At 48.8% G+C, this 19500-nt stretch overlaps 1 pseudogene; it reads left to right on the plus strand.

Moving 5' to 3' along the window:
- LOC140492608 (P2R1A-PPP2R2A-interacting phosphatase regulator 1-like) overlaps positions 1-19500 on the plus strand; it is a 55747-nt pseudogene that overhangs the window by 12276 nt on the left and 23971 nt on the right.

Genomic DNA, 19500 nt, shown 5'->3' on the forward strand with positions numbered 1-19500 from the left:
CCCACCCACCCATCCTCCCTCCCACCCACCCACCTCCCTCCACCCACCCACCCACCCTCCCACCCTCCCACCCCCCCCCCACCACCCACCCATCCCACCCACCCCCCCCCCTCCCATCCACCCACCCATCCCCCCCCCACCCACCCACCCACCCATCCCCCTCCCCCACCCACCCACTCCACCCACCCCCCCCTCCCCCCCACCCACCCACCACCCACCCCTCCCCCCCCCCCCACCCACCCATCCACCCCCCCCTCCCCCCACCCACCCACCCAACCCCCCCCCCCACCCACCCACCACCACCCATCCCCCCCCCCCCCCACCACCCACCAACCCCTCCCCCCCCCACCCACCCACCCACCCACCCCCCCCCCCACCCACCCACCCACCCATCCTCCCTCCCTTCCACCCCCACCCACCCACCCAACCTCCCCCCTCCCACCCACCCACCCAACCCCCCCCCTCCCACCCACCCCAACCCCCCCCCACCCCCACCCACCACCCACCCTCCCTCCCTCCCCCACCCACCCCACCCACCCCCCATCCCACCCACCCTCCACCCACCCACCACCCCTCCTCCCTCCCTCCACCCACCCACCCACCCCCCCCCCCCACCCACCCACCCACCCCCACCCCCCCACCACCCCACCCACCCACCCACCCCCCATCCCCTCCCTCCCACCCACCCACCCACCCCCCACCCACCCACCCCCCCCACCCACCCACCCCCCCTCCCACCCACCCACCCCACCCACCACCCACCCCCCTCCACCCACCCCCACCCTCCACCCACCCACCCATCCCCCCACCCACCCACCACCCATCCCTCCCCCCACCCACCCACCCACCCTCCCTCCACCCACCCACCCACCCACCCTCCACCCACCCAACCCACCCACCCACCCCCCTCCCACCCACCCACCAACCCCCCCCCTCCCTCCCACCACCCACCCAACCACCCATCCCCCCCCTTCCACCCACCCACCCACCCACCCCCTCCCTTCCACCCACCCACCCACCCCCCCCCCCTCCCCCACCCACCCACCCAACCTCCCCCCTCCACCCACCCCACCCACCCATCCCCCCCTCCCTCCACCCACCCACCCACCCCCTCCCTCCCACCCACCACCCACCCACCCTCCCTCCCTCCCACCCACCCACCCACCCATCCTCCCTCCCCTCCACCCACCCACCCACCCATCCCCACCCCCTCCTCCCCTTCCCACCCACCCCACCCACCCACCCCTCCACCCTCCCACCCACCCACCCTCCCTCCCTTCCCCTCCCACCCACCCACCCTCCCTCCCTCCCTTCCACCCCCCACCCACCACCCACCCATCCTCCCTCCCTTCCACCCACCCACCCATCCACCCTCCCTCCCTTCCACCCACCCACCCACCCACCCAACCTCCCTCCCCCCTCCACCCACCCTCCACCCCACCCATCCTCCCTCCCTTCCACCACCCACCCACCCCCCATCCTCCCTCCCTTCCACCCACCCACCCACCCATCCTCCCTCCCTTCCACCCACCCACCCACCCATCCTCCCTCCCTTCACCCACCCACCCACCCATCCTCCCTCCCTTCCACCCACCCACCCACCTCCCTCCTCCACCCACCCATCCTCCCACACCCACCACCCACCCACCCATCCTCCCTCCCTTCCACCCACCCACCCCACCCATCCCTCCCCCCACCCCCACCCACCCACCCATCCTCCCTCCCTTCCACCCACCCACCCACCCATCCTCCCTCCCTTCCACCCACCACCCACCCATCCTCCCTCCCTTCCACCCACCCACCCACCCATCCTCCCTCCCTTCCACCCACCCACCCACCCATCCTCCCTCCCTTCCACCCACCCACCCACCCATCCTCCCTCCCTTCCACCCACCCACCCACCCATCCTCCCTCCCTTCCACCCACCCATCCTCCCTCCCTTCCACCCACCCACCCATCCTCCCTCCCTTCCACCCACCCACCCACCCACCCATCCTCCCTCCCTTCCACCCACCCACCCACCCACCCATCCTCCCTCCCTTCCACCCACCCACCCACCCATCCTCCCTCCCTTCCACCCACCCACCCACCCACCCATCCTCCCTCCCTTCCACCCACCCACCCACCCACCCGCTCATCCCCCCCCCCCGCTCATCCCCCCCCCTCCCGCTCCCCCCCCCTCCCGCTCCCCCCCCTCCCGCTCCCCCCCCTTCCCGCTCCCCCCCCTTCCCGCTCCCCCCCCCTTCCCGCTCCCCCCCCCCTCCCGCTCCCCCCCCCCCCGCTCCCCCCCCCTCCCGCTCCCCCCCCCTCCCGCTCCCCCCCCCTCCCGCTCCCCCCCCCTCCCGCTCCCCCCCCCCTCCCGCTCCCCCCCCCTCCTGCTCCCCCCCCTCCCGCTCCCCCCCCCTCCCGCTCCCCCCCCCTCCCGCTCCCCCCCCCCTCCCCCCCCTCCCCCCCCCTCCCGCTCCCCCCCCCCTCCCGCTCCCCCCCCCCTCCCGCTCCCCCCCCCTCCCGCTCCCCCCCCTCCTCTCCCCCGCCGCCGCCCCCCCTCCTTCTCTCCTCCCTCTTCTCTCCCTCCCTCTCTCCCTCCCTCTACTCTCCCTCCCTCTTCTCTCCCTCCCTCTTCTCTCCCTCCCTCTTCTCCCTCCCTCTTCTCTCCCTCCCTCTTCTCTCCCTCTTCTCTCCCTCCCTCTTCTCTCCCTCCCTCTTCTCTCCCTCCCTCTTCTCTCCCTCCCTCTTCTCTCCCTCCCTCTTCTCTCCCCTCCCTCTTCTCTCCCTCCCTCTTCTCTCTCTCCCCCCCACCCACCCCCTCCCTCTCCCACCCACCCACCCACCCCCTCCCTCTCCCACCCACCCACCCACCCCCACCCTCACCACCCACCCACCCACCCACCCCCTCCCTCTCCCTCCCACCCACCCACCCACCCCCTCCCTCTCCCTCCCTCCCACCCACCCACCCCCTCCCTCTCCCTCCCACCCACCCACCCCCTCCCTCTCCCTCCCACCCACCCACCCACCCACCCCCTCCCTCTCTCCCTCCACCCACCCACCCCCTCCCTCTCCCTCCCACCCACCCACCCCCTCCCTCTCCCTCCCACCCACCCACCCCCTCCCTCTCCCTCCCACCCACCCACCCCCTCCCTCTCCCTCCCACCCACCCACCCCTCCCTCTCCCTCCCACCCACCCACCCCCTCCCTCTCCCTCCCACCCACCCACCCCCTCCCTCTCCCTCCCACCCACCCACCCCCTCCCTCTCCCTCCCACCCACCCACCCCGTCCCTCTCCCTCCCACCCACCCACCCCCTCCCTCTCCCTCCCACCCACCCACCCCCTCCCTCTCCCTCCCTCCCACCCACCCCCTCCCTCTCCCTCCCTCCCACCACCCCCTCCCTCTCCCTCCCTCCCACCCACCCCCTCCCTCCCACCCACCCCCTCCCTCTCCCTCCCTCCCACCCACCCCCTCCCTCCCACCCACCCACCCCCTCCCTCCCCCCTCCCTCCACCCACCCCCTCCCTCCCCTCCCTCCCACCCACCCCCTCCCTCCCCCTCCCTCCCCCTCCCTCCCCCCTCCCTCCCCCTCCCTCCCCCTCCCTCTCCCTCCCTCCCCCTCCCCCTCCCCCTCCCTCCCCCTCCCTCCCCCCCTCCTTCCCCCCCCCTCCTTCCCCTCCTCCTCCCCCCCTCCTCCTCCCCCTCCTCCTCCTCCCCCCCTCCTCCTCCTCCCCCCCTCCTCCTCCTCCCCCCCCTCCTCCTCCTCCCCCCCCTCCTCCTTCTCCCCCCCTCCTCCTCCTCCCCCCCTCCTCCTCCTCCCCCCCTCCTCCTCCTCCCCCCCTCCTCCTCCTCCTCCCCCCCTCCTCCTCCTCCCCCCCTCCTCCTCCTCCTCCCCCCCTCCTCCTCCTCCTCCCCCCCTCCTCCTCCTCCTCCCCCCCTCCTCCTCCTCCTCCCCCCCCTCCTCCTCCTCCTCCCCCCTCCTCCTCCTCCTCCCCCCCTCCTCCTCCTCCCCCCCTCCTCCTCCTCCTCCTCCTCCCCCTCCTCCCCCCCCTCCTCCTCCTCCCCCCCTCCTCCTCCTCCCCCCCTCCTCCTCCTCCCCCCCTCCCATCTTTTCCCCTCCCCTCCCTCCCCCACTTCCCATATTTTCACCATCTCCCCACGCCCCCCTACCTCAACCCCCCACGAAAGCTGTTCACTTGTCCTACTATCACCTTGTGCAACTTGATGTCAGACTTGGTCACATTAGAAAAACAAAAGAACTGCAGATACGATAATTCTGAACTTCTGAGGAATGCTCGCTTGATCCGAAACGTTAACATGATTTCTCTCTCTCGGATGCTGCCAGACTTATGAGCTTTTCCAGCGATTTCTGTTTTTGTGTTTGGTCAAGTTATACCTTTTGCAAAGTGCCTTGGAACGTTATTCCACGTTAAAACCTCCTATTATAAATAAAAATCATTTGCTTTTAATGGGGGTCAGATCCTGGTCCCAAAGATAAAACATCACTGTCTAACCTGTTATTTGGCCCTTGCTGATGTGACCTCCACTGGAGCTCTGAATATGTAAATCTATTGTTTTGATGACTATGTGATGACCAGCCAGGCAGACAGAGATGCTGGAGGGTCGCCAATGGCTTGTGGTGTGGAGTAAAATCAGTGTCGGCCCTCTGGCATTTGTCATTCTGGACTTGGCATTGCTGGTCACTCCACTACCACCACCCCCCCCCCCCCCCCCACACTGGAAGTGATCTTGGCTCATGCCAGATCCAGGATTGTTGGTGAGCAATCTGATTGGAAATCGGGCAGACTGCCATCATCTTGGATTCCAATCAGGAGGCATCCGTGTTTGGAACATTCAGTACTGGCTGCGCATGCAGCAGTAGCAGCAGTTAGTATGATTCTGTCTATAGCGGAGATGTGGAGAAGAGCCTGTGTTGGCTTTTTGTGTTTTGGAAGGCGTTGTCTCTCTCCCAGGTACAATCTATGAACGAGTAGCTCCCTGGTCGTTCTTCATGTGTGAGCCTCAACGGTGAGTGTTAATGGGCTATTAACCACAGGCGCTGCAAATCCAATGTCACCCTGTCCTGTTCCTCACCCGTTATTCCTACAGGGGATAGAAATCTGGAGCTGGATTCTTGTCTGAAGTGTTTTACCAACAGCAGCAGTCTGTACCTGGCCTAATACATCTCCATACACTGAGTCCAAAACTTCCACCTGCTTGACTTGTACCTAGTGTGGCACTGTAGTATGAACCAAACAATATGAGTCAGTGTCAGTAACTGGCAGGAACATGTATTGACTGAGCAGTCCTACTTCAGGGGTTACATACAACAAATGGTATGCATTGTGGAAGCTGAAGCACGCGACCTTGCATGTTGAACCTTGACTTTGTGACTCTGCGTGTCTCCGAGCTTGGGTGGTCCAAACATGGCCCCTGATTGTGAGAGTGTACAACAGGTCACGCGTTCTTAGATTAAGAAATGAAATGCATGAGGATCGTAACTTGAAATTGATGATCAATATTATTGACAATAGTGACGGCATTCAGGAATTTTCCAAAGATACACATCATCTGATTTTTCTGGAAGAGAGCAAAAATTTGGCACACTCAAGTTTGGATTTTGTTGCTATTAGCATTGTTGGAAACAATCCCTCCATGCTGTGAAATACATACCTGAGATTTGAACAGTATAAGCTTTCAATATAATGGGCACACTGTATCAATTGCACATGTTAGTTAAAGTCAGGTAACTGGGAAGCATTTACTGTGCATTGTATTCCACTTTGTTTCTTTGCCTGCACCTCCTGTGTATAGAACGTAGAACAATACAGCACAGAAGCCCATGATGTTGTGCCGAACATTTGTCCTAGCTTAAGCACCTATCCATGTACCTATCCAGATGCCGTGTATGTGATGCATCTTGATATTTGTGAAAAGAAAAATGCAGCGGGCTGGTCCAAAACAGGCAAACTGTACATTGATGCTGAAAACAGTAAAGACCCTGTGTTTGAGTTCTTGGTGGAGGCACTGGCTAATCTCTGTCTCAATTTTTTTTTTTGTAGCGACTCATCTCCAGTGTTTCAGCCAACGTTGCTCCGGTGTCGGAGGAGCAGTGCCTCAGTAAACCTCAGCTGTCCGAGCTCGGTGAGTAAAGCGAGGCCACCTCCGTTTGCTCGTTCCTTCGCAGAGGCCACAAGCTGTGTGTCATTACAGTTACCAAGTTATTTTGGAGTTAGGAATTGCCCTTCCAGACAAATAAGAGTGTGCCTCATTGTGTTTTTTTTCTCCATGAGCTACTCGAAGAGTAACCAGGGAATCTTCTTTTGGCTTAACTTTCCCGAATAATTCTGCTTCTGTTCCATTAGCAATAAACTTAACAGTGTGACACTTGAGATTCACCCAGCAACAGGATCTGACCTACATTTATGTAGTACCAAAAAGGCAAGGCAATGCCACGATGTCTCGCAAAATTAACACACACATTCGGCTGTGAGCAAAAGAAGATGTGAGGACCTGACTGAAGGTTTAGTCAAATTCAGTTTCAATGCATGTTTTCCTCAATAAATGACGACAGAATTTAGATCTTCAGCCACTGAAGACAGCATGAGGTGAAGAGAGTGGGAAAAACACAGTAGGCTTCGTATGGAGGAATATGTTTGAGGTGTAGTTCACAGACTAGATTAGATTACTTAGTGTGGAAACAGGCCCTTTGGCCCAACAAGTTCCCTCCGAAGAGCAACTCAACCAGACCCATTCTCCTACATTTACCCCTTCACCTAACACTACGGGCAATTTAGCATGGCCAATTCGCCTAACCTGCACATTTTTGGACTGTGGGAGGAAACCGGAACACCCGGAGGAAACCCACGCAGACCCGTGGAGAATGTGCAAACTCCACACAGACAGTTGCCTGAGGCGGGAATTGAACCCAGGTCTCTGGCTCTGTGAGGCAGCAGTGCTAACCACTGTGCCACCCATAGTTCTGTAAGAGGATATAGAGGCAAGGCCACAGAGAGGCTTTAATACTGGGTTCTCGTCATTTTTGTGTCCTTTGAGCTGCAGAGTAGCATGTTAACCAACTGAGTTAAACAGATGTAATATTCTGAAATTTGTTACTTGTTGGCACTTTGCCATACCTCTTTTTGTCCTCAGATATTTTAGAACTTTGTTTAAACTCCAACAAGCATTTGCTATCTTTTCGTACTCTGCAGCAATGACTATGCTTCTTAGGAAATTGTACCATTTTGGTTGTAAAGTGCTTTGGCACATGAGGTCACAAGGTCATAAGAGACATGACGGAAATGTAAATCTTTCTTTTGTTCTGTCCCATTCGTGTGCCAATCCCAGTCAGACCGTGCTTTCCTTTTGTCTGGTACCAAGGGATATACAAGGATTATTGGAGCTGGTCCTGCTCTTCCCTTTTTTTTCCCCACTCCATCCGTTTCAGAAAATGTCAGACCTGCCATCATTCCAGTTGAGTACCCTTGTATATAAAGACGTGGATGTCAATGAGCCATGCCCTACTTCATACCATTAATGCTTATAGCAGGGGTGAGGATGTTCAGTTCCTTCGGTAATAGCCAACTTTCAACAGGAGTATGACAGTCTTCTGTCTTTTCCTGTACCACCCTTTTGGAAGTTGCATCCAGGGCAGCGGGGTCAGTTCTTCTGAGTGTTTTATTAGCCAAATTGAAGGAAAAAAGACAAAATCATGGTTATGGAATTAAGTCGCTGATATCCATGATGTCCCTAAACAGCCGAGCAGGCTTGAGTGCTGGCGCTACACTAGACCATTCAGCCCCATGAGTCTGTTCTGCCGCTCTGGGTCATGGCTGGTCATCTACCTCAACATCAAATTCCTGTGCTATCCCTGTATCCCTTGATGTTATTAGAATCTAGAAATCTATCAGCCTCTGTCTTGAATATTCTCAATGACTGATCTTCCACAGCCCTCCGACTGTAAATGTTTCCCTAACCTCTGTTTCAAGTGACTTGTATTTTACTCTGTGCTCCCACAGCCAGACGAAATGTCCTGTCTATCCCTTTTAGGTAACCTGTAAGCTTCTGTGAGATTGCCTTTCATTCTTCTAAACTCCTGAGAATATAGGCCCAGTCTCCTCTTAGGATAGTTCCATCGTCCCAGAAATCAGCCTGGGGAACATCTGCTGCATTCCTTCTGTGGCAACTATGTCCTTCCTTAGGCAGTAGACCAGATTGCACTTAATACTCCAGATACTCCAATGTTCTATAGAAAGCATTCCATTCATTTTTTTTATGTTTAAGCACAAGTTTTTTTTAATGACATTGTCTCTGTCCTGCCTCAAGATCCACTTGTTCAGTGGTTTGGTTACCATTTCGCATTTTCCCTGTGACACTGTTTTCTTCCATACCCATCTTTTGCAGCACACCTCTGAGAGTTTCCGGGTTACACTTAGATGGGCCCTTGAGGTTGCATCAGCAGCAAGCAGGAATTATAATTGGGTGTGATGGAATGTGCAGCAAGAGCTCTAGGGGCTCCTGGGCGAATGACATTTGTGGGCTTTCCTTGGAAGGAGACAGTTCTGTGGATCAGTGTTCACCAAAGAAATGAACTAAAACTTATGAAAACTATTAAATCCCCTGTGGCATCGCTTCTGTTGCATAGGAGGAGACAGGCTTGAGCATTGCTGTGGACCAGTCATGATCCCCTAAAAACTATTAAGAGCATATTAGCCTAGATCCTAACCATTTCTTATTTTAAAGGTAAATATCAGGTACTGTGTTCTAGTCGCAATTCGATTGGTCAAACTACTTGACATTAAGCAAAACACAATTTATTCAAATGGTGTAGGTAAAATACAACAAAAGGAAGAAATTGGAATAACTTAAGAGTAATGAATACAATAACTATTATTAATTAATAGTTCCAATATGAATCTCAATAAGTAACAAAGTGCAGAACATGTAATTGAAAATTTTACACAGGGCTCAAATGGCGCCAGAGGCTAGATAAGTTCCAGAGAGGAGTGTCTTCAGGATTTCCTAAATGTAAAATTAGTATAGGCACTCTCACACATTGCTTTTGGTCATGTTACAAGATTCACAGATACTGGAGTGCCTTTGTAAGGGAGCTGAAGGGAATCCTAGGAATTGAAGTCAAGGTGAATCCAGTATTTCTTCTACATGGGGTTGCCAAACTTTGCCCTCTCTTGGGGGGGAAAATGGGAAGAAGTTATGCACTGTGTGAGGAAGAACATTTTAATGATTTGGACGTAGGTCTTGTGGGATGGTGCAGGCTGGCGATGGAGCATCCCCCACAAGACTACCTTAGAAGTATGTTGCAGCACAAAACTGAGCAGTTTTGTAAGACATGGTTGCCTTTTTTAAATTATATAGATACAGACTTATCTATTATTAATCAGGGCCATGATATAGCCGTGGGAGTCGGATAGGGCAGCCCGTGGGGCCCTGGGATGGGGAAGCTGTGAGAATACGGGTACAATGACTGGTGCTCCCAGGGATTGGGGCTTCAACGGAGGTGCGGTAAATGAAATAGAATAAAGTAATGTAATTTAATTTAATTTAACTTGAATTCACCTTAATTTAACTTTAATTTGATTGTAGTTAGTATAAGTTAAGTAGATATGTTTATTTTGGTAGAATAGTAGGTAGTTTATATTAATAGCATTGTGATATGACACTGTGTTGTACAACCTCTATCCTTTTGTGTTTCTTTTTATATATAGTTGTTTTTGTAAAAAATTTCAACAAGTTTTTAATAAAAATAATTTTAAAAAGCTGTTCCAATATAGTATCATCCCATAAACCCACCCTTGGCAAAAGGCAGATTCAGAAAACAGATTCTCTCACATGCAACTCCAGCAGCCAGAGTCACAGCTTTTGGAATTGACTGAGGGGAAAAAATAGCTTCCACATCTTCAAGACCCCCAGCAGCAACTGCTGCTGAAAACTAAAAGTCCCTGGTTCTGTGGGTGGGAGCTTGACCACACTCATTCAGGCTCATTATCCCCCTCACTTAAGTCATTCTCAAAATTTACCTCTTTACCCAGACTTTTGCTCACTAATCGTACTAATCCATACATGTCAGATTTTGTTATGTACCGCACTGTTATCTCTTGGGACATTAAATGCATTGTATCCAAATGAGTTGTCAGTGCTGAGGTATACCCTCCATCTGATATTTCAGGTAAAGAGCCGTCAAATCTGTTACAGAAGCTTTAAACTGTACCCCATGAACTGGGACGTTTAAATACAGGGAGTTGGCTGTTAACGATCACCCACACCTTGCTGGGAAAATAACTTCCAAGTTACTCGCGCTCCTGATGAAAGTTAGCATGTACGGCCTTATTTGGCTAGGATACTTGTAAAATACAGACAAAAGAAGGATTTGTCCCACAGTGCCTGGAAAACCAAATCAGGAAAAGCAACATAACATAACATCCATATAGAGGTCTATAAAATAATGAAGGATGTAGATAAGGTGAATGGCTGGTCTCTTTTTATTTTCCTGTAGGGTGGGGGATTTCAAGACTCGGGCATTTTTTAAGGTGCGAGGTGATAGATTTTAAAAAAGACATGAGGGGAAATTATTTTTATATGGTCATTTGTACGTGGAATGAAGTGTTGGATGTGGGTACAGTTACAATGTTTAAAAGACATTTAGATAAGTTCATGAATAAGAAATGTTTGAAGGGATATACACAGGCAGGTGAGGCTACTTTAGATTGGAATTATGATCAGCATAGACTGGTTGGACTGAAGGGTTTGTTTCCATGCTGTATGACTATGAATAGGTATGTGTTCATAGACATCACATACCTAGGAAGCTAGGAAAAGAACTCACCTGATTTGTTTTGCTCTGTTCACTTGTGGCTGTTTTCTGTTCAAATCATACTTCACTTCGCAATTGCATTGCAGAACAGAGATTCCACAGTTTAGCTTGTTATGTAAAATTTGAACTATTCAGGTCAATTTCCAATTAGTAATACAATGTGCACTTTGAATGACGGACTTTTGGTTTTCTCCCCCTCCCGCTACCTCCAGTCGTTCCCGCTGTCACCATTCCGAACTTTCAGCAGCAGGATTGACCAGATTCGGCAGGTAAGGGTTATCTTTACATGTCTACCTAAAGGCTAATCCTGTTAAAGTCAAGGTATTTGCTCTGCAGGCTAGGTGTCTTCGGGTCAGTTGTTTTACAATTTGGCAGTGCCATTGCCAACAGATGCGTGACACAGTGTGTGTACAGTTAGCAATGGACATGAACTTGTTTTACCTCACTTATTAGAATGATTTTAGCATTGTTTTTAATAATTGGTGAACTGTTATGTTATAATAATGGAAAATCTGTGTTTCATAAATTTTATGTACATTGTCAAGATCAGAAAAGTCCTTAATTGTTCTCTCTGGCTTGAAATGATTAGCATGTGTGTGTAATTGGTTGAATGTAGCCAGCTGCAAATCACACGTGTTTTAAAGATTAGATTAGATTAGATTAGGTTACTTAGTGTGGAAACAGGCCCTTCGGCCCAACAAGTCCACACCGACCTGCTGAAGCGCAGCCCACCCAGACACATTACCTTACATTTACTCCTTCACCTAACACTACGGGCAATTTAGCATGGCCAATTCACCTAACCTGCACATTTTTGGACTGTGGGAGGAAACCGGAGCATCCGGAGGAAATCCACGCAGACACGGGGAGAATGTGCAAACTCCACACAGTCAGTTGCCTGAGGCGGGAATTGAACCCGGGTCTCTGGCGCTGTGAGGAAGCAGTGCCGCTCCAAAATCTTTTTTAGTTTTCTGCTACTTTTTAAGACAAAAAATGGGATATGGGTTTTGTGGTTTAAGCAGGCATTTATTGCCCATCCCAAATTCCCGTGTGTAGATATTATTTTTTTATTCATTCATGGAATGAGGGTGTCAGGACAGTTAAAGTCAGTAACATTACTGTCAGTCTGGAGTCACATTCAGTTTCCTTCCCTGCAGGGCATTAGTGAACCAACTTTTCCAACAATCACCAATGATCATCATTAGACTCTTAATTCCAGATTTTTGTTGAATTCAGATTCCATCATCTGCTGTGACAGGATTTGAATCTGGGTCCCCAGAATATTACCTGGGTCTCTGGATTAACCTGATGAAGGGCTTTTGCCCGAAACGATTTTCCTGCTCCTCGGATGCTGCCTGACCTGCTGTGCTTTTCCAGCACCACTCCAATCTAGTCTCTGGATTAACGATCCAGTGATAATACAACTAGGCCATCACCTTCCCAATATGTGCTATGGCTGAGCTTTGCATTATGCGCAAGAAACTTGGCACTATTCCTTTTATCCTTTTCAATCATAATTACCCCAGTTCCAATTGTACATTTGTGGCTCAGTGTTATCCTGTATGTGTATTATGTTACGATCAAGGTTGAAGAAGTGCATTGTTTCTGTCTGATATTTAGTCCTATGGTCCAAACATATATGTTTGAATGTTTTGTAGTTATTGATATGGCCAGTTATATAATGTATCTACATGAGGTTCAGAATGAAAAGACCCATCGATTAGGTTTCTTCAATAAACAATAAAATTATTAATTTTTTGATAATTATGAAAACTAGGCTGACTTGGCTACAAATCTGGTCAATATAGTTTGAAAAAAATTTGAAGTATAAACATTATCATTCTAAATAACCTGACACACATACCAATGAAAAAGGTAAATATTATCAGCAGAGATTAAGTTTGGAATAAAAACACTTTGGCCAATTACTTGTGCATTCTGAGAGAGGTCAACATACAACTATAAATGTTCCAAATGACTGTCAGTCTGGTATCCTTATGACATGTCACAAGGCACAGATGAGTGGCACGAAGACACGTAGTTGTCCCTTGGATCTCTTCTAGATGCAGTTTGTTTGGAGAATTTTGAGGGAGACCTTCTAGAAACTGCTTGGGAAGAATATCTATTTCAGTTTTTTCAACTTTTTTTGGAATCTAAAAATTTGAGAAATGGAGTTTTCAGGAAGGTGCATAGATTGAGCTGGGTATTTCTCTCCTCACGGGTTATGTTCCAACTGAGCTCCAAACTATAGTAAAATATGTATAACACCTGACATCAATAATTAGAGGCATTTGACTTCTAGTAAGCCTAAGTAAGTAGCCAAAGTCATGTCACTTCCAGCATCTTTTAAAAGGAAATATCCCACAGTGACCGCCCCATTTAAAAAACAAACCCATCCAGGTATTTCCTCAGAACTTCATCAGAAAAACCTTTCACAAAACTTCAGGCGCAAGTCTTCAAAAGATGTTAAGAACAGAAGTGCCTTGGAAAAGTGAAACATCATTTTAAATATTTTTCATTGCGAAGTATAAAGAAAAACAAAATGTAGCTTTAAAAAGTAAAATGAAAACACATTTACCCTCTCATCCTCATTCACTGTTTGGTCCCATGTTGCTATTCGGATAATTTAAAGCACGTTAAATTCTCCACAAAACATCTGAATGTCCATTGTTTCCTCCTCAGTGTGGACAGTATTGGGGCTGTAATATGAAACTCCATTGAAGTAATTTAACATTGTGGTTTTTGAATTTTTCTCTCAAAGGCTTACAATCAGTATATGTTTGTGTCTCCCTGTGGCTGTGATGCACATCTACTTCAAAGTATTTAAGACTCAATAGCACCCCAAGAGTTTCTTTTCCAGTGTACAGTATGCCTGTTGCTGTTACGGTAACATTTTAGAATCCATATCCTGCTGGTTTCCTATACCTACCCCATCTTCTTGTCGTAGGGCTCCATCTATCCTAGTTCACTAGCATCAATTGCTATCTTGAAGGACTTGGTGGAAAAAAAATGAACCAACACTGGGTTCATTAACCAAAATTGCTTTAGACTTCTCAGAAGACACATGGCACTCCCTGACTTCTCAATCAGCACTTAATCAGTGGAGCAACTATAGTGCTGAAATTTGGTCCAAACTTGCAATAGCAACCACACATTCCCAAAAAAAACCACGATTTCTCGTTCAGTCTTGGATGTAAGGAACTCACTGAATGCTTTTACATTGGCTGCTCTTAGTGGCACTGTTCTTTGTCCTATAAGTCTGAGGTAATTTACCCATGCTTTTAGCATGGGCTTTCTTTAATATCTCCTGACGGTATTTGGTTTGCACTGCAGTCTGGTGAATCATTGTCTGATCATCTGCAAGTCTGTGAGAAGGTCTCCACTTCCTCATCAGAATCTCCTTTTCAATTTGGTAACATTCTAGAATCTCTCAGCTTTAATTTTGGATCAAACCAATTGTGCGACTTGACTCTGGATTGGCTTGCTGAGCCTTAATCCGAGAAGACTTACTGATCATTTCCTTCAGATTATCCAAATCTCAAAGAAAGTTTCAGATAGCCAAATATCTGTCTGTGCTTGATCTCCGTACTTGTTTAGCTATTGCTTGGGTATGATGCATGACGGAAAAAATCCTTGAATCTTTTCTTTCAATTGCTTTGTCTCCTTGAATTTACTTGGCCTCTCCTTAACTGTTGGTGAAACTACTGTTTTCAGTTCAACCAGATCACTCCCCAGGAGTATTGACTTTATGTGCAGGTCACTACGGACAAACAATGGACAAACCCTACGGTACCCTTCCAGGCATTGGCCCATTCCAGGCATTGGTCACACTCCAGGTGCACCCAATGCAAAGGTATGCATGTATACTGCCCACTAGTACCGGTTACTAGTGGGCAGTACCACTAGTACTGGGCATTCAGAGCACTTTCTAGTGGAAATGTTATGCAGTTCCCTAGCAAAAGAATTTAGGTGGCTTTTGTATCCCTAAATATAAATACAAGTTTTTCTGTATTTGTACCTGGCCTCGTTTGAGAAATAAGGAGTTACCTTTTTTTTGACAAGAATTCCCTGTAACTCTCCCTTCTCTTGTTCGCTTCCCTTACACTCTACAACAATATTTACATCTTGTCTTACAGCTACAGTCATAACTACAACTTGGTCTGTCACATTTAGTCTGGGCCCCTTTCTTTGCACTGATCTGTGTACTCCAGTAAGTTTCATGAGTTTACCTTGAAACTACCAACAATCTGCACAAAAGTGTCCTGCCTTGTGGCAATGGAGACACATAGGTTTTTGGACATCAGTTCTACTTACCACCTTTGTGTTTGGCTTGAGGGTGAGATCCTAGGATGTTTTCCGTTGTTTTGGGAATTGAAGGTGCCTTCCTTTCATCTCCTGCCTTCCTTTCATCTCACACCTTCTTTCCGTCTTGGGTTTGTGAGGATCATGAAAAATGGGTTTGGACTTGTTGACAATCTTGTACCAACTTAATAGAGTTCTTCGAGGAAGTGACCTAGTTGATAGATGAAGGAAGGGCTGTTGATGTCATATATATGCACTTTAGTAAGGTGTTTGATAAGGTTCCCCATGGTAGACTAATAGAGAAAGTGAAGTAATATGATGTGCAGGGTGTTCTAGCTCGGTGGATAAGGAACTGGTTGAGCAGCAGGAGACAGAAGTAGTTGAAGAGAGTTTCTCGAAATGGAGAAAGGTGACCAGTGGTGTTCCACAGGGGTCAGTGTTGGGGCCACTGTTGTTTTTAATATACATAAATGATCTGGAAGAGGGCATTGTTGATATGATGAGCAAGTTTGCAGATGACACGAAGATTGGTGGAGTAGCAGAAAGCATAAGGGACTGTCAGAGAACACAGGAGGATATAGATAGACTGGAGAGTTGTGCGGAAAAGGTGATGCATTTAGGCAAGACTAATTCTAGAGCGAATTATACAATGAACGGAAGAGCCTTGGGCAGAGAGATCTGGGAGTGCAGGTCCATTGTACCCTGAAGGTTGCTGCACAGGTGGATAGAGTGGTCAAGAAGGCATATGGTATGCTTGCCTTCATCAGACGAGGTATTGAGTACAAGAGCTGGCAAGTCATGTTAACATTGTACAAGACATTCATCCGGCTGCATTTAGAATACTGTGTACAGTTCTGTTCACCTCATTACCAAAAGGATGTGGACACATTGGAGGGGGTGTAGGGAAGGTTTACGAGGATGTTACCTGGTATGGATGGTGCTAGCAATGAAGAAAGGTTGAGTAGGTTCGGTTTATTTTCATTAGAAAAAAGGAGATTGAGGGGGGGACCTGATTGAGGTTTATAAAATCATGAAGGATATAGACAGGGTGGATAGAGACAAGTTTTTTCCCAGGGTGAAGGATTCAATAATGACAGGTCACGCTTTCAAGGTGAGAGGTGGAAAGTTTAAGGGGGGATACACGCGGCAAGTACTTCACACAGAGAGTGGTGGGCGTTTGCAATGCGTTGCCAGCAGAGGTGGTAGAAGCAGGGGTAGATTCATTTAAGATGCTTCTGGATAAATGCATGAGTAGATGGTGAGTAGAGCGATACGGATGCTTAGGAATTGATTGACAGGTTTAGACAGTACATTTGGATCAGCTCAGGCTTGGAGAGTCGAAGGGCCAGTTCCTGGGCTGGAAATTTTCTTTGTTTCTTTGTTCATCAGCCATCTTGGCTGTGTGTCTGATTGTGTTGAAAATGTCTGGTTTTCTGTGTAGGTTCTTAGCATTTGTCAGTGGGTTCTTACAATTAACTCCAAGCTGCTTCTGGTGGTTCCAGTATTTCTGTCTGCAAGCCTCAGGGACCAACTCATATGCATCAAGAAAAGCCTTTTTTGCCATCTCATAATCTGTAGAAACCTCCTCAGAAAATTAACAATAATAACTTCATAAACTGTCTCTGCCAGCCTTCATGAACAGTCTCTAGTTTTCTTTTGGCCATCTCCTCTACCTCATTAGAAGGTGCAGAACACTCATGGAGATCATTTTGCTTTTACTTCCAGCTTTTAAGCCAATGTGCACGTTCTTGCTCCCTTGCTGTTCTGTCTCCTGTTCTCTTTCTCTTTATAACTTTAGTTCCAGCTTCTTAAATGATCAAAGTTTTCTTTCAATTCTATTTCCTATTCAGGTTTCATATTTGTTTATTTATTTCCTACTTAAAGCTGCCTCATCTGTAATTAATTCCAGCTAATTAAGTTAAACTACCAAGTAGAATGTTTTCTCTTTCTTCCGCTTTGAAATTCTGTTTAAACATTGAATTTGTTCTCCTGTCTTAGCCCTACTTTTAATTCTAATTCCGACTTTTCTGCCAATGAAATTAGCCAAGCCTTGCTTAATTTTCCTGATTCTCTGAAGGATGAATTTTCACCTCCCCAGAAAATGTCTTGACAACTGACATAGCCAGTTTGGGCCAGCGCTTATTACCCATCTGTCATTCGTCTTGAGATGGTGTTGGTGAGCAGGGTTTTTGAACAGCTGCAGTTAGCAGTGTGTGTAGAAACACCCACCCAGCTGTTAAGGTGAGAGTTCCAGGGTTTTGTGAAGGAACGGCCACATACTTCTGAATTAGGATGATGAATGGCTTGGAGAAGAACTTGGATGTGGTGGTGGTATATACCTGCTGACCATTTCCTCCAGATGGTATTGGCCATTGGTTTGGAAGGTGCTGTTTAAGGAGCTTTGATAAGTTTCTGCAGTTCATCTTGTAAATGATATGCACTGCTGCTGCTGTGTGAATGTGGTGCCAGTCAAGCAGTTTGCTTTGTCCTGGATGGTGTCGAGCTTCTTGGGTATTGTTGGAGCTGCATTATCCAGGCAAGTGGGGAGTATTCCCTCATACTCCTGATTTGTGCCTTCCAGTTGGCCGGCATGCACTGTGGAGTCAGGAAATGAGCAACTTGTCGTAGGACTCCTAGTCTCTGATTTGCTGTTGTAACCACAGTGTTTATGTGGCTATCTAATTCAGTTTCTGGTCAATGGCGATTTTTTTCTCCCCCCCCCCCCCCCCCCCCCGCCCCCTTCACCCAAAACACAGGATATTGGTTCTTTGTGGGACTTAGTGACATTAAAGAATTTCAAGGGGCATTGGTTAGATTCTGTCTTGTTGGAAATAGCCATTGATTGCCACTTATCGACGCAGGTCCTGTTACATTTGGGCATTTACTGCTTCAGTATCTGAACTCTGTGCAATCATCAATGATCATCCCATTTCAGGCCTGAGGATGCAGACAAGGTATTTGGTGAAGCAGCTGAAGATGGTTAAGGCAAGGGCATTATCCTGAGGAACTTCGAGAGTGCTTGTGGTGTGATGGTAGTATCCCCACCTCAGGGCCAGGAGTCTTAAATTCATGTCCTTACTTCTCTGAGCAGGTTGATTAGCAAATATCTACCAATGAAGAACTTCTGTAGAGATGTAGTGAAACTGAAATGTTTGACCTCCAACGTTGATGACCATCTTCTTTTGTGCCAGGTATGATTGCAGCCAGTGTGGAATTTTTCTCCTGATTCCCATTGACTCTAGTTTTGCAAGTGTTCCTTGATGTCACACTTAGTCAGTTGTAAACATGATATTAAGGGCAGTCACTTTTACCTTGCCTCTGGAGTACGGCTCTTTTGTCCATGTTTGGTCCAAGGCCATAATGAGGTTAGGAGCTGAGTGGTTTTGGCAGAATACGAATTGAGCAGATTATTGTCTTTGCAAGTGCTGTTGATCACTCCTTCCATCAGTTTACTGATAGTTGAGAGTAGACTGATGGGGCTGGATTTCTCCTGCATTTTGTGCACAGCATATACTTGGGCAACTTCACACATGGCTGAGTGGATGCCTGTATTTTAGTTCTATGGGGTTAGGGGTGGAACCATAAGTCTTCAGTGCTGTTGCCAGAAAACTGTCACCGATAACCCCTTCAGAATCGAGTGTCTCCGGCTGTATCTTGCTATCACATGGAATGAACTGAATTGGCTGAGGATTGCATCTGTGATGCAGTGGATCTCCAGAGGACACCATGATGGACAGAGCAATGCAGGGGGAGCCCCTCATATTGGACTTGTTTGTGCTATTGCTCGTGTTAAGTATATGATAAAGCTGCAACATGAATATTTGTTACTGGTCGTAAATTGAAAGTGATTATGTCCAACGTGGTAAGTAGACTTTCTGCAGCTCAATACTGATAAAATTATACAATAGCTTATAAATATAGGTGCAGGATTAGGGGCCATTATACCATAAGAGCCTTTCGCATTCAGTCAGATGTATCACAACTCCACCTTCTTGTGCTATCTCCCATCATGTTCTTTCCTTACTGGAAACCCAACAACTGAGCATCCATAATTCTTTGACATAGAGAATTTCAAAGATTCACAACTCCCAACTGGGGGAAAAAAAAAGTCTCACCTCCTGGTCCTCGTTGGGTAGCCCCATAATCTGACATTAACCCTTCTTCAGTCAGCATCTCTCAGCATCTACTGTCGAGCCTCTTAAGAGTTTAATGTATTTCAATGGGATGACTACTTATTCTTCTAAACTACAGAAAATATGGACCCAGGGTATTCAATCTCTCGCTCTCTCTCACACCCATCTGATCTCACAAAGTTATGTTACCTTGTTGCGTATAGAAGTAGGGAATATTACTACAATTGCATGTGGTAATGGGTCCACA

This window comes from Chiloscyllium punctatum, chromosome 21 (assembly GCF_047496795.1).
Source record: "Chiloscyllium punctatum isolate Juve2018m chromosome 21, sChiPun1.3, whole genome shotgun sequence".
NCBI classification, from domain to species: domain Eukaryota; kingdom Metazoa; phylum Chordata; class Chondrichthyes; order Orectolobiformes; family Hemiscylliidae; genus Chiloscyllium; species Chiloscyllium punctatum.